Source organism: Anas acuta, chromosome 5 (genome assembly GCF_963932015.1).
Source record: "Anas acuta chromosome 5, bAnaAcu1.1, whole genome shotgun sequence".
Classification (NCBI taxonomy): Eukaryota; Metazoa; Chordata; class Aves; order Anseriformes; family Anatidae; genus Anas; species Anas acuta.
The window spans coordinates 25,764,168-25,779,846 of NC_088983.1; positions in this window are offsets into that span (position 1 = coordinate 25,764,168).

Here is a 15,679-nt window from a genome sequence, read left to right on the forward strand (position 1 = left end):
CGATAGATACGAGGTTTCCCCGAGCCGTCATATAGAACTAAAAAAAAAAAAAAAAAAAAAAAAAGTCTATTCTAAATATATTTACCAGGTGACTAACGATACTTCGGTCTTTTTTTACTGGTTAGCCACAAATTTGACATTAAATCTGAATATGATGGTTACTGTTTTCTGAGATCTATTTCTGTCCGTTGTACACAGCGGGACGTTCCGGGTAATTTTGAATCAGTTTGTAGGTTGTGTTGCTTTAACAAGTGAATTTACATCGCTGACTTTAGTGGACGTATAGGACTAATTGTAACTATTCAATGGGAACTTCCAGTACCGTTCTGACTTGCGCTTCATCCATACGGTGATTCCTTACAAGGGAAAGGAAAAGAATAAAGCGCGAGTACACGTGAGTTTAGAAAATAAATATATATATATATAGTTACAATGCAGAAAACTAAACGAGGTGTGAGATCTTGCCTTCCATTTGTTGTTTTGGTGTATTTCACTGCAGTCCTCCTCGATCAAGTAAATTTGTGCAAGAAATAATGGGCTAGAAGGCGACAAACTCACACACACCTGGGGTCTTGGAGGGAAGAGACTTTTTTTGCTTCATATCAAAGGTGTTGCTGAAGTGGCTGAGTTCATCTCAGTGTGTTAGTGACCTAATAATGTGACTCTAGGACATGGTTCTTCTGGAGTTTCTCTCCGTGCTTTTGTTCCATAAACTTTTTGTTGCCGCTGCCGCTGTTCCTCAGAGAAGCTCTTAAAAATACAATATTTTCCTCGCGCACCTTCTTGGTCTGGGCATTTGCTCTTAACCTGCGCGTTACTTTACAAACGCGTTCTTGCTTCTGCGAAATGAAGTGCACGCAGCTCCCCGTCCCTTTCACCTCTTCCCGCATTAGCTCATCGCAGAGAGGAAAGGAAAGGAAAGCAAGTGGATGACCGCTGCCTTTAGGCTATGTGTGTGCGTCTGCCTGGGGACCGGAGCTCCAGCCGCCTGCATCTGCACCGCGGGCGGTGCGCGCAGGGCTCGGGGCGCCCGGCGTTCCCCGAGGGGTCCCAGCGGCAGAGGCTGCTTGCAAAGGGAAAGCTCTTACTTTGAAGTTTGGAAGCTCTGCCCGCTGGCCTGTGCCGCCGCTCGGCTGGGGAAACCTTCCACCGGTGCCCACCCGGGGCTGCCCCGGCCGGCGGCGCCACCCAGCCCCAGCCTCTGCCCGGTTTTGTCAAACGGGCAAAGTTGTCGCCGGGGCTCGGGTCACTGTTCTCAGGGTGACGGGCCTGATTCTGCCCTCCTGGCCCCGACGGGAGGGTTTTGCCCTGCGTTTCTTCCAAGCAAAAAAATTGTGCTGCCGAGGGCAGCGCACGTCTCGCCCTTCATTTCTGAAATGCGGGGCCCTGCAGGACCGGGCTGGGGTGCAGAAAGAAGCCCCAGAGACCCTCGTCCTTGGCACCCGGCCGATGCCTACCCGGCACGGCTTCAAACGCGGGGCCGGGACCCTCGGACTCCCGTCTTGGGGCTGCTCCCAAACGCCCTGACGTGGGGCTAAGGGCGACGGTGCTGCCCCGTCACTGCCACCCACACCACATTTGCCTCATGGGGTTGGTGGCGGGGTAGTGCGTGGCACCTCCGCGGTAACCCCCCCAAAAAACGAGGACAGAATGCGGCCGGGTCAGTTTGTGTCTTCCCTAAGGCACCGTGCAAGTGCGGCTGTCCCGCACTGGCAACCTCAGGCGTGTCCCGTGCGGCTCTGGCCGGCCCCTGCCTGCCCGGCCCCGGGGGGCTCCCCGCTCCCTGCTGGGGTTTCGTTTGCTGGGGTTTGGCCGGCGGAAAGCAACCCCCGAGGAAGCGATAGGAAAGTTTGGATGCGCTCCCCCCGCGAGGGGCAGCCCGGGGAGGGCTGCGGGGTCGGGGCTGCCCCGGGAGGCGGTGGGGCACCCCCGGTGTCTGCCCCCAGATCCGTGTCCCCGCGAGCGTCGTGGCGAGCCCGGGCTACCCGCTTTCGGCCCTCTGCTCCCCTTTCCTCTCCTCGCTTTTTAACTGTCCTGTGGAATCTGAAGGGATTATTTTAAAGATAACTCTAGACATGGCATTGTCCCGTGAGGCTCGGGAGGTACTGGCGGGTCGCGACTTTAGTACCCGGCTTCCCAGGGGTGCTGTGCGTGGTGGTGCCGGGGTGCTGGGGCATCCGTGATGGGGTGGCAGAAGCAGGGGAAAGGCACGGAGCCATCCCTGGGGGGGTCGTGTTTGTGCCGTGGGGTCCGGGCACGACGGGGGAGGCTCCGCGGTGGTGGCTGACGGAGGGGGGGTGCGTGAGTGCGTGTGCGTGTCGGGGGAGGGGGTGTTTGTGTGTCGGTGCATCGCCCTGCTACAATGGCAGCGCAATTATCCAGCCGAAACGTTCTCAAACCGCAAAAAAGTTGCAAAATAGATCGACCTCCCTGAGATAAGGAGGAGGCAGTTTCAGATCTGTGCAACCATCGTGCTTTTTTTTTTTTTTTTTCAATTCGTTTTAAACAAGAGGATCTAGCGAGTGATTCCGATTCAATACACATAATCAGTTTGGAAGTCCTATTTCCATTTGAAAACAGGCCTATTTGCAATCATGAGGGCCGGACATGCTGGAAGATACAGGACGCATTCAGAGTAGGTGGTAGGTGAGAGAATCTACAGACGAGCACCAAATATTTTCTTCCCGCTGCAGACCTTTTTCACGGTGCTTTAATCACGATGTGTTTTTAATCTAATTTCTCTTTGAAAATATGACTTAATTGCTTTAGAAAGCAAGGTTTTGACCTACAGCGAGACTCCCCGTTGGGGAAGGAAAGAAAAAAAAAAAAAAAGCAAGAAAAGAATGGTGATTGGAAAAGCATGTTGATTGTCCTATCAGTCTCTTAGGGTTAACAGTCATTTAATCAAGAATACACTGGGTAAATGATTCCGGAGAAAATGGTACCTTGTTTTTGAAGTCGGGCCCGGAGGAAGGACCCTTGCACTGGGGAGCAGAGAGGAGGGAACGCCCGCGGGGCCGAGAGCCCCGTCCCCCGGCAGCATCCCTGCATCCCGTCCCGCCGCCAGGTTGGGGAAAGGATGCTCGGAAGCCGCCGCACGGAGCGCGGGGGGAGTTGGAGCCCCAGGGAGGGCAGACCCCCTCTGTCACCTCGCCCCCCCAGCATTCCCTGCTCCGAGCAGACACCGCACCTCCCCGCCTCTGCCTGCCCTGAAGCATTTTTCTTGTTCCTTAAGTGCCCGGAGCCCCAGAAAGCCGGGAGGCCTACGCGTCCTCCATCGTAATCATCCTGCAGGAGAGGAGCGGGCAGGGAAGTTGAGGCTCTCCTGCGGGTAACCAATAGAGAAATAAAGGCTCTCCCAACACCTCACAGAGCACATTAATTGGCATTTCCGATTTCCCTCATTTACTTGTTTACGTGCCCGTGTGTGCTGCTGACAGCGCGCTATGGCTGCAGGCAGTGTCCCAGCCCTGGTCCCAGCCCTCCGCCCGGTTTTCTGCTCGGAGTTTGAAAGCAGCAGCTCGCTTCGTGCAGCTAAATACTCTGGCCCGTCCCAGTCACAGCAGCCCTGCTTTTCCCCGCTCCCACCCTCTGCCACCCAGTTTTTTATTCTCTTCCACTTCAAAGGGCCAAATCAGCTCCTGAGAAGGGCGGAGGGGGGGGGGGGGGAAGGGAGTAAATAAATAATTATTTGAATAAATAAGTCAATGTCGCGGAAAGCCGAATCAGCCCTAGGAGAGGCAGAAACTGTTATTACTGCCTTGCAAACCACCCGCACACCGACGAGGATGACAGGCGGCTCTGTGCCCCGGGCTCCCCCCGCCCCGCTCCGGGCAGGGCTCACGGTTCTCGCCGCTCCCCGTGCCCCGGTTCCCAGCTCCCTTCCCCCCCCCCCACCCCGGCAAGAAGCGCGTCCTTCGGCGAGATGGAGAGAGGGGGGAGCTTCTCCCGGCTGTGTTCTCCACCTCTCTCCCCACAGGCCCCCAAGGGAGGACTCCACGCTTCCTCCTTCGCACCGGCTAATTAGGTCTGAGCCCTAATTAGGGCTCGGGCCAGACAGTGCGGGAGGCCCCAAAAGGCTGTGCCTGGGGCTTTGAAGCCTTGCCTCCCCGGCCCGTGGTATCATAATGACAAATCTCTCCTCTGCCGCCCCCTCTTCCCCAAAAGTGGGCACTGGTTGCTCGTGGGACCCGTCCTGAGTCCAGCCGGGTGCGGGAACTCCTCCAGGCTGGCATCACCAATTTTGCTCCGAAGTACGTTTTTGGGATGGAGGGAGCGGCATGGGCACCCTCTGAGGGGAAGGAGGGAAGGGGCTCTGCCAGCTCCGCATCCTCGGCCCCCCCTCGGCGAGGGATGCGCTGGCTGGGCAGCAGAAGAAACACCACCGTCGCCGTTTCCGACAGACAGCAGGTTCCCCACGCTCCCGGCCCCACCGAGAGCCGATTCTCCCACGCAGATGTCGGGGTGGGCGTGGAGGGTGAAACGGGGAAGAAAGGGGGAGCTGCTCCTCTTAGGGAAAGTTATGTCCCAGCCCAGGCACTGACGGTTTTATTCACACGAGTCGCCCCACCGGGATCTATGTGCTAGTCACGGAGAGAACGGAGTAGTTTGGGGCTCCACGTGATTTTTTATTATTATTATTATTTTTTTTTTCCCCGCTTGGGATAAAAACATCCCAAGGCTCCGAGCAGAAAAAGGATTCCGATCCGAATCCCTTACTATACAATCACTAAAGAGCACCCAAGTTCAGTGGTGTGGGGCACCAGTGTATGGAGACACATTACCCGAATGCTGTTGGGAGTCACATCTTTACCACGTTGGTAATATAGCCCCGAATCTGAAACAGAGATGTCACCTCCAGGAGTGTCATCTGTTCCGTGAGACAGACACTAGTCCCCCGGGTCATTTAGGAACACTCCCCCCCAAACACACCCCTCCTCGCTGTGGTGCCCACGACGAATATTTGCGCTCCACGAGGGCACCGAAAACTCCACTTTTCATAAACCCCATCAACAAGTGAATCGTTTATTTTATTATCGGTGATTTTCAATGGAGAAATAGAAGGTCTAATCCAATCGCCTTTAGGCAGGCAATATTCCCACTTAACCCAATCGGCGTGTTGCAAGGGGCAGTCCGCAGGACTGCCACCTCATTTCCTTGCAGTACTGGGGTCCAGGCTGGGGAGCTGGGGGCGAGGCAAACATTTGACGAGTGATAGTGACCTAAAAATTAGTCTTGCTCCAAGTGCGTGGGGATCATCGGTGTTAACAGAGACCTGCCAAATTGTGACATATGCATTTGCAGCAAGACTCGCGTAGACGTGCCTTTGCAAATGTGTTCGTTCGTATAGAAAAGTATTGACTTTTGTGTTTGTTAATTTGAATTATTCAAAAATACAATAAAGAGCCTTATTAAATCACTGTGAGATTTTCCGAGAGATGGAAATTATTCATTATATAGCGGGGGGGGAAGGAGGGGGGAAGAAAGAAGGGGGAGAGAAGGGGAGGGAGCACGATCTCATTAAAAACAAAACTTAGGAGAGGCGAGAAGAGTAGAGTATCCTACAAAAGTCTGGTGATTGCTATGTATCGCTTGCCAACGCACAACGGGACTTTTTATTTCTCTTTATATATCTATTCGTTTCAGTTATATATTCCCTCCTGGTCGCTGGTCAAACTGCCGAGGGGATGGAGAAATTTCAAGGTATTTTGGCAAGACACTGCCCGCTGTTCTGCGTGCGTTTTTAAATGAGACATACTGGGGAAAAGAGAGAAAGAGAAACGGTACCTGTCTAAATGACTAACATTTTCTTTAAATTTCTCTTGCCGATATTTTAAAGAACAAAGAGATAGATATTTCTTTTGCTCAATGAGTACAAACTAAATAATAAAGAATCTTTAGGAATAACACTAGCAGATTTTATTAAATATTTCACATACCAAAAATATAGATACCTTTTATATGTACTTGTCCTTAACCTTTAAAAGCAACTGCTGTAAATACAAGATCTGCACTTTCTCTAATAGATTTTACTAGGAGCTGGTGACAGAGAACTGATTTCTTTTCTATTAGGCTTTAGTACATCTTTGTTGAAGGCCTGCAGAATGACCAGGGATTAGATTTGCATCTCTTAGACTCCCTGTGTGGTCTTTGTAAGAAGCTTGTAACTGTTAAAAATGACTTGTTAGGAAGCGTGTGGGCTCTCATCTCTTTGCTTTTGACAGAATGATTGTGAAATTCAGATTGTTCTTATAGGCTTTAGCCTGCGGATTCCACCTGAACCTTAAGCAATTAGAGCCTAATCTCAGTGCAATCATATTTGAGTTAGGATTTGTTGCACTTTGTTTACTTCAATTAAAAAGCTGCGGAATATTTCGGAGCAGTTTTTCCGTGATATTCTCAAGGCGTGAGCGAATTTTTCCAACCTTGAATTTTCTCAGCACCGCCCCGTTACTCGGCGGCTCGTAGTGCAAAGCACTCGTCGGGTTCTGCGGGCAGGACTGAAGAGGAAACAGCAGGAAAGAAAAAACAAGCTGCGATTCTTTGCTGGGCGGAGGGGCGAAGATGTCCGCTGCATCCCAGGCTTCCCAGAGCCCGCTGCCGGACCCCTCGCTTAGGAAGCAGGCTCCGGGGCCGGCACCGGCTGGATTTGCAGCGATTTCGGCGGCTGCATTTGCAGTGTTTTGCCGAAGCCCGGGGCAGGTTTGCCGCGAGCGAGCAGCTCCCGCTGCCCACCTCCCACCTCCGGCTGCCTGGGAGCTGGGGCGCGCCGGCCCCGCGGCTGCCGCGCATCGCCCGGGGAGTGCGGCTTCTAAAAAGCGAAAATTATAACCGCGCCACCTGCCTGTAGCTCTCCGATACTCGAAATGTATAGAAAATATAAAGTATTTTTATATTAAATGATGTAAAGGAAAAATATTTACTCTGAGGGATTCCTTTCCCACTCGGGTGCCAAGTTTCTGTGCTCAGGTTTCTTATGGCCAGCTTCAGAAGGATGAGTTTTACTACTGACATTCACATAATTACGGTTTTCAAGTGCCATCCTTTCACACCAGAAATGTTTTCGTTTATCTGAAACACTTTTTTTCCCCAGTCATTAGGACATTTCAGAAAGTCTTTATCAAGTCGCTGAATCAAGCACGAACCTTCCCCAGACTTCGAGAATTTGGTTTCATCTCCTTTAAAATTTTGGGATGATTTTTTTCTCCCACATGAGGTATTTGCTATCAATATCCTATGTCAAGGCTGTCCGGGCCCGATCCTGTTTCCACTGAAGTTACGACGCGAGACCTCCTCCGGCTCCCAGCAGAATAGGATCAATCACCTCCATGCTAATAGAGGTTTAATAGCATCGGCACATGCCCAACAACCACCATTAGAACCTTGACCCGGTCAGGTGCAATGATATTACTCCTCCTAAAGATATCCTGCATTTCCTTGGTGACAGCAAACAGCTCTTTATCACCTCTCACTTCCCACAGTAACCCACAGGCAGTGATACCAATAACCCACTGCTCTTTTGTCATTCTTTTCCCTCGGAAGTCTACTCCAGTAACTAATAAAATAATAATAATAATGTGTGCATTTTCTAGATCCACCAGCCTGTACTGCTCAAGACATTTCAGCCCGATCGTGAGGGTTGAAATAAAAAGTCACATTTTTAATAGTAAGCTAGTTACTCGCTGAGTAATCTCCGTCCTGCTGCTGAGTGCGGAACTGAGCACTGGAGTGGAACATCAAGAGCTCCTGTGCGTATCCTGCCCCTCAACCGGGCTTCTAGGCTTGCTCCGTTTGACCTGAAAACTTCTTTTCCACGAGTGTTGAAGTAATCTATCACTTTAAAAACTTTGTTTCAGAGCTGCAAGAGGCACACGAGCTAGACTCTACATTTTATTTTATTCTTATCTTATTCAGAAATGCCAACCTCGTATCAGTCTTTCAGGATTATTTTTAAACCTCAGACTTTAATTCCTTCCTTAAACCTGCAGTGATTTACAGTATGACTTTTCCTTTCAGTTCATAAACGCAGACACAATTTTCCCTTAAAAAACTTGAGGTTCACCATGATATATCTGTAAAATAAATCACCATGATATATCTGTAAAACAAAGTACTCTTCATTCCTTTTCTATCACACTGTGGAGACACATTTGCCAAATAATCGTTGATCTAAGAAAATAAAATAGTAAAACTCAAGGACACTCTCTGCAGAATGTAGGATGCACCAAATCCACTGATTTTAGTGTCAAAAAAAATTATTTAAATGATGCCATGCAGGCAAATATGTTCTTTTCCTATAGTCTGAAAGAATGGGCAATTCTTCTTGCCTTAAAAGGCTGTTTTACAGATGAAAGCATCTCAGCCCACAACTTAATCTGTTTTAAATCAGGCTTGAACAGGGTGAATGAGTGATGGAATGACAAGATTTCTGGGGGTCCAAGCATCACACAGTATCTCTCCTGCCCCTCCTCTTTCCTCTGCTTGCAGAGCCTGTGATTGCATGTATGTGGGATTTTCACAGAAAACAGAAGACAGAATCAGCTGAACAAAAGCAAAGTTACTACAGCAAAGGTTCTGCTTTGACAAAATAAACTGAAATGTACAATATCGTTTATGCTAGATGACCAGAGAAGCATTAAAGGAGAAACTAAAGCTAGGAGGTAGAGCTGGTACTTTTCTCAACATATTGGTAAACCTATGTATACATTGAAAAGAAAGGAAAAAAAAAAAAAAAAAAAGACAGACAAAAACCTGAGAGAAGCAAGCATTTTATTTCTAGCATTATCTCAAGCAAGATTAGGATAATGAGAAGAGCTGACTTAAGAATGGAGAACAAGCATGAAGAAACAAGACAGAGCAATGCTGGCATGTGCTAAGCTCTGCAAAAACAATGTGGAAGACAAGAACAATAATCCTGTTCTCCAAAGATTCCTCACCCAGTTCTCTTTAGAAGCAGGGGGCAGCTGATCAGACAAGTATACAAATATACAAGTATGCAAGTATACAAGTGAACCAATTCACAGTCTCTTTTGGCAGTTTTGGCAGTCTCTTGTCTCTAAGGGAGGAAAGGTTTTCCAAAGCAGTAATGCAGAAAAGTTCTTTGCTGAAATAAAGGGAGAAGCAAAGGGGCAGTGAATGATAAATCTGTGAAACATGCTGAGGCTCTTTTGACCTGAAAAGTGAAAAAGAACCTGCAACCCTTCCTGTGTTGTAAAGGTCTTTTTAGCTAGAAACAGGGTGGACACAGTGTCATCAAAAACACCTATGGAAAAGTTTGAGATAGAGCTACAAAATATGAAGAATAGACTTTTTTATTGTTGTTTTGTTTATGTTGAAATTACTATGTCACTTCTCTAGTTAACATTTTCGGGGAGCTCAGAAATGAGAACAGATTTAACTGTTGCAGAGACTAGCAAGGGCCAGTCACAGAAATACTCAACAAAGCTGCATAGAGAATTTTTTGGTATTTCATTGGCTGAACTGAAAACATCTTCTGCCACTCATTTTCAGTAATGATCTACAGCAATAAAAGCCTGGCAGTAAAGAAGGGGATAAGGCCTGTGGGGATATATGAGGGTATTACAACATAGACAAAAATGTCAGTACTACCGTGGCTATAGGAAGAAATGGGGATGGTGTGAATGTTCAGTTCACAGATATGGGAACTTTATCCATCAAACAATGGTAAGGCTTAGAGAAAAGGTTATATAGAAAAGGCAGGGTCAAATCAGACCAGTAACTTGTATAACTCTCTATCTTGTCTTCTGTCGATAGCATTACCTACTGCTTCTAAAACAAGGTGCTCAAACTGTGTGAGCATGGACTAATTGCCTCACAAGAGAGCTTTCTGAAGCACATCTGGTGGCTTTCTGAACTTCAATATTGCTTGGACTCTCCCAGGGGTCCAATGAATTACACCACTAAACCATGACATGATCCACCTTTGGCAGTTTAAGCTCCCTCCTTTCCAGAGCTCTTAGACAGGCAGACTCTTTAGGGAAACCTTTGTTCATGGTGTTATATTACTGTTAGAATTGCCCTTTCTCATTGTATTTTGTACCCTGAAATCACTTCCACCACATTCTCCCCAGTTAGTTTCTAATCCAGCCCTTCAGCAGAAGACGCAGAGAGTAGGGGGACCAGAAGATGCCCCTCTTCTTCCTGTTGCCTCAGTCAGCAATGCTGTAAGATCTGAAGATCCACTTTTACTTCTTATGTCTTCATTGCTGTTATCCCAGTTTAGAACATGAGCTACACACCACTGTTTTGAACATGACTGCACAAACATTATTCTAATAGTTAATATGTATCCTGAAACAAAAGAACATCAAGTTTTAAGGAGTCTTTTCACAGTGTGAAGAATAACTTCTGCTTGTATAATTCGCATAGCAACTGGAAACAAAAATGTGCTGTGATCCAAACTCTTTTCTTTCCTTTCATGACACTCTTAGGCAGGTATTGTGTTTTGTTTTGTTTAAATTCATTGTAAATACAACCAGTACCTTCCTTTTTGTTCCCTCTTACACACTCCATTTCTAACCCAATCCAGGAGTGATATTTAAGATATATTTATTTAAGGAATATGAGAGGCTTTTCCAGTATACAAAATCAATGAAGTGTGCTTTTCCAAGGCAGTAGCAAAGAGGTTGAGATGACACAGTCACAGTCTACATGTAACAAAGAAAAGGTTTCCTGTACAAGATTTTTTTTTATTATTATTTGGTAGAGAAAAACCATAATGACACCCTACTGTTGAAAGCTTAGGTTAGGTAAAGTTCAGCTGAAATAAGGTGCAAATCTTTAACAGAGAAGGCATAAGTGTGATATGATAGAACCTTCACTATGACTGAAAGATGTATGTCCTTCTGGAGCTAATCCACTATGACTGAAAGGTGTTTGTCCTTCTGGAGCTAAATTGGAGTATGGACAGAAACCTGATGCAGAAATTACTGTTTGTGCAGGCAATAAGACAAGAGATCTTCAATGGACCTTTTTTGCCTCTATTTCTGTGACTCTGAAGAATCCTAGAGATAAGTAGCTTTGTCCTTACAAGGACACAGTAGTCTCCTGTTTCAGAAAGAATATTACTGGAGATCAATCGACCACCAAATTGCAAACTTAGCACTGAAAATCCAAGATCTGCATTTATGCTATACCCAACTTGAACTCCATATATAGAGAAATCTGCAAAGCACTTACCTGCAGAAGACTCTGAGACTTTGAATGGCACCAAATGTTTTCAGCTGAAGAAAAATACTTAAGTCCCTAAAATAATCTGCAGTATATTTAGCAACATTGCTTCTCTATACTTATTCTCTGATCCATCTCATATGTATGGTCAACAAGACAGTAAATCAGTTCTCCAGCCAACTGCCTTCTCACCAAGAGGCGTTATCTTCTCACCTTAGAGTGTCCTATTAACAAGTCCATCATTACTAGACACTAGTAGTTCACAGCATGTGAAATCCTGGGGTCTTTCCAACCCCAAGAACCAAACTTGAGTTTCTAAATAAAACAACCCAAACCTGCCAGCACAAAGACACATGAAGGTATTGTAAGCCTAATTACCAATGAAAAGTCCACATTAAACAATAATAATAATAATAATAATAATAATTCATAAAATCCATGCTATTTATTACAGTCAGCAGTTACATATCTCCAGTGCTCAGTTCTCAGACATGTTCTCTGATGGTCTAGGTCTGTCTGGAGAAAGCAGACACATAATGGAAACACGAGACAGTCTCCATCAATGCCAGGGCTCTTTGGGCATGTGATCCAAGAGGGGTAGCCTCCAGAGAGCTTGTTTATTGTTATCACCACCTGTTTATTGCTAGAATTGATACTTCTGTGCATTGCCACAGCTGCTCTGCTTTTCTTCTCCCTGTGTATTTTCTGTGTGGTTTCTGATCAAACCTCTTCAGTAGGCACTGCAGGTTGAGAGGAAAGGAGAGAGTAGAAGGAGCCAGCTCTGCTGGAAGTTCGTGCTGGTGTATCAGGAGCTAACTGGGGCTAAAAAAATCTACTATGACAGGCTGCTGCAATAAGCCTTCAGCAATACTAATAGAAGCAGTTCTTCAATCCCAATGCAGTCAGGGAAGGGGGAAATGCCAATTAATCTGAAACACAATTTTCACTTTATCCTTCTGAACTAAGAATCAGACTATTTGTCCTTTGTTTAATTCTAGCTTCACATCCAGAACAAGATTATTGAAATAAGATTTGAAGACTGCTTTTGGGATTTCTTGTTTGACAGCAGTACTTCCAATAAAGGGATATCTAAAGAAGAGCCATATGGTGCTTTCTAATGGAAAAGGTATGCTTCAAGGCAGAGCACTTGTAGCCCCATGTTATTAAAACAAACAAACAAACAAACAAACAAACATGTTTTGGAGGCCCAAGATGTTAGAGATATTTCCTATATAATATTCCTAAGTGATACAGGTGGTATATTCAGACAGTACAGAAAACACAGTCACATTTTTCAATCGCAAGAGTCAACCAAATGTAAATGTATCAAGGAAGACCTATTCAATGCCTTAAGTAAACATGGAGCTGATCACACCTGCTCTTCTGGTTGCAAAGATCATTTCAGTTTTATCTACTTTGTTGTCAAAACCTTAGATGATTATGAGAGGAAGGAGACAGGATGAAAAACACAAACAAACACAAAAAACTCAATGCAGGTGGTAGCAATGGGAACTCAGCTGCAGAGAAAAAGGAAGGTGGAAAAACAAGGGTAAAACATAAAACATAAGAAAATATAAAAGTGACAGGAAGATATAAAACAACTGGAATACAATGGTTGTCCTGTAGAGGAGAATTATTCTTTTGGATTATTGAACATCATAGAAATAGATTTAATGTAAATGGGTCATGGGATATTTATTTATTACAGGCAGTCTCTATTCTCTTTTTAATTCCTGTGGAAACCTCCCATGAAGTGGGATCTTATTATGTTTTCTTCTGTGGACCAAAAAAGACTGAAAAAACAACTGTGATTGGCACTGGGATGGATCTCTGCTTTCTCCACTGTGTGGATGGCCACTGTCACACATAGGGCCTGCAGTGTTTCCTACTTTCTGGTACAAAGGTGACGATAACATGACATGGAGCTTAACCACCTCACAGAGGTGGCCTGAACCCCAGAAAATACCCCAGCCGCATCCAGAGAAAAAGATGGAGAAAAATAAGTTAGAGAGCAGTGAAGTGACAGACTCAGGGCTCCTCTGGATGTCTAGCACAGTGGGGAACTAGAAAGCAGCCTGCCAAACTGTGCAGCTAACATTGCAGTCACAAGTCTCTCCTTCCTCTCTTTGCTCTCAAATCCCTAGAAGCAGCAGGAGCAGCGTAACAGAAACAAAAGATGCAGTATGCTCTCACTGACCCTGAGCCTGAAGAGGCCTCTCAGCTCCAATTCCACTTTATAGAAGTGTGATTTCATAGGGGTCTGAGAATATGTCATGGTTGCTTGACGGGCATGACTGGGGGAGGAGAGAATGGATGGGTGAGCAGCTAGGACCTACCTGCTATTAACATAAAACCTATGCAGTATTTTGTCTGTGATTGATTTTTTCCACAGCCACCAACTGAAAACTTATTCATTCCGGATCCCTAGAAGTTTGTTTTTTTTTTGTGTGTTTCATCCAACTATCCATCCTTTGTCCATCCCTCCCCTTCCCACAGCCCTCCCAGGCATCAGAAGAACCTCATGCCCCAGAGGGACAGTGAGTGGTGAACCCAGACTGACTACAAGACATGAACTCAAAAGATGCAAAGTAGGATGTAGCTCCCCTTGCAGGCTGTGGAAAAGTTCTCATGTGTTGCAGAGTTGAACTGTTTTTTAATTTAAAATCTTCAGATGACTTGGTTTTGGACCCTCTGTTTTTTTTTATGAATGTCTTGTTCTGACTCCGCTTCTTAGAGTCAGTGTAGGTAGGAATGAAGACCACTTGTAAGAAAAATAAAACAGGACTTTGGAAACAAGGATAAAGGACTTTGGAAGTAGAATGAAGAGGTAATTTGCAGCTAGTCAGATGACAAATAAAAAGATTCTGTGTGTGTGTAGTCAATGGAATATACAAGATGTTTTTAATAGAACTGTTTAATAGGGGTGGATCAGTGTATCTCTGCACTGAACTTTCTCTAGATTTTAAAATTCCAATGGCACCAACTAAAGGCAAATAATGCATTCTTGTGTATCTTCAATATTAAAACAATCTGATTTACACAACAAAATGCCTGCTTCTACAGCACTGAAAGAGCTTTTTAGTATTCCTGTTTCTACCACCCTGAATGTATATATCTCTACACATACACAGATGCAAACATAGGATGTAGAGGGTAACAACATTTATGTCTGATTCAAGGTTAGCTTGTATAAGAGGGAAGAAGGGAAAATCAATCTTTGTGTTTCTTTCAGGATTTTCTGTCTAGGTTTGTTTTTTTTGTATATATTCCTTCTGATATATATGCAATTCTGATCTGAAAATGCAATCACAAAGTAGCATGTTTCACATGTGTACTGTACTAATAGAAGGGCAAAATCATACAATAAATTTGTCAAATACTTTATTATTAAATATAAAAAACAACATATATAAAAAAACAACATGTCATAGGAAATATTTCTGGTGTACCTACACCAAACATTTTAAGAAAAAAGAAAAAGTGTTAAAGTTGTACAGATATTGAATTCATCTGTTTTTAAGTAAAAAGTCTATTGAACAGCAAAATAAAAGGTATTGTGCAGTGTGTTCCTGCTTAAAACTGAGAACAGTGGAGAATCACAGTTAATTAACTCCAGTCAACATGAGATGCTTTACAATATATCTCACATCAGTTCTTCATCTGGGCTTTGGAATAAACATTTCACACACTCTGCATGAAGAAAATAACAAGAAAATATGCAGCTTAGCCATACAAAATATAGTTATTTCAGACAATATTTCCCAAAATGAGAGATTTAAAATCATTACTGTAAAAACATAGACTAAAATCACTGAACAGTAGGGCTTGTAATCCTATCTGCTTAGCATTTGGGGGTTTAATATCTATTCTTAATCATCAGATTGTACGTATTTTTTAAAAAAGATCTTTAACCTTTCTGTATTGATTGTAATTTTTGTGTACTTTAGTTATCTGTTGCACAAGAGAACTGTCTGCTCTATGAAGGCATCATATGAAAATCTCCATTTAATGCATTATAAATAATGAAGTGCTACATTATAATAATTATTTCCGTATTAACTGAATGCACAGCTAAGTTACCTGTAGTAAACATCTACACTTTGCTTAATGCCTTTAAATAGCATCTGATTCTCTCTTATTGCAACTATTCAACTGATGTTCTGGCCTGGAGGAGGCTGCAAGTTTACTTCTTAGAGATCTGTATAAGGCCAGTGACTTCCCAAGGAGAAGCACCATACTTAATGAATTTTATTTATTCCATTTAAATGTGATTGTGCAACATATGAATTTAAAGGGCTCAGATTCTTTGCACTTCATGCACTTTGAACAGACATGTAAATTTTATTGTTTTTATACCATGTCAGAAATGTACTAACCAGCTTCCATTTTACCCAACAGCTGACATGAACTGTCTAAACAGCTTTCTTTCCAAAGGACTGACTATAATTTCACTTTTGTGGAGAACACCAAAGCTTGTCCATGAATTACT